Here is a 243-nt window from a genome sequence, read left to right on the forward strand (position 1 = left end):
TACACACAGTACATCTGATGTGGTAACAGCACAGCTTATCTTCCCAAATTGAAATATTTTCCCCTTCCAAAGTTCCCCTATCAGGATGCAGATCAGACTGCGAGTCGCTCTCCGGGGTCATTAACCTTATTTACAATTCAGTCTCGGGGGTATGTCACGTGGACCTGTGGTGGACGTCATGCTCTTCGGCAATGGTCGGAGAGGAAGCATAAATTGGCGGGGCTTGGAGGGTCCAGGCCGCTT

Source organism: Penaeus monodon, chromosome 32 (assembly GCF_015228065.2).
Source record: "Penaeus monodon isolate SGIC_2016 chromosome 32, NSTDA_Pmon_1, whole genome shotgun sequence".
Lineage (NCBI taxonomy): Eukaryota > Metazoa > Arthropoda > Malacostraca > Decapoda > Penaeidae > Penaeus > Penaeus monodon.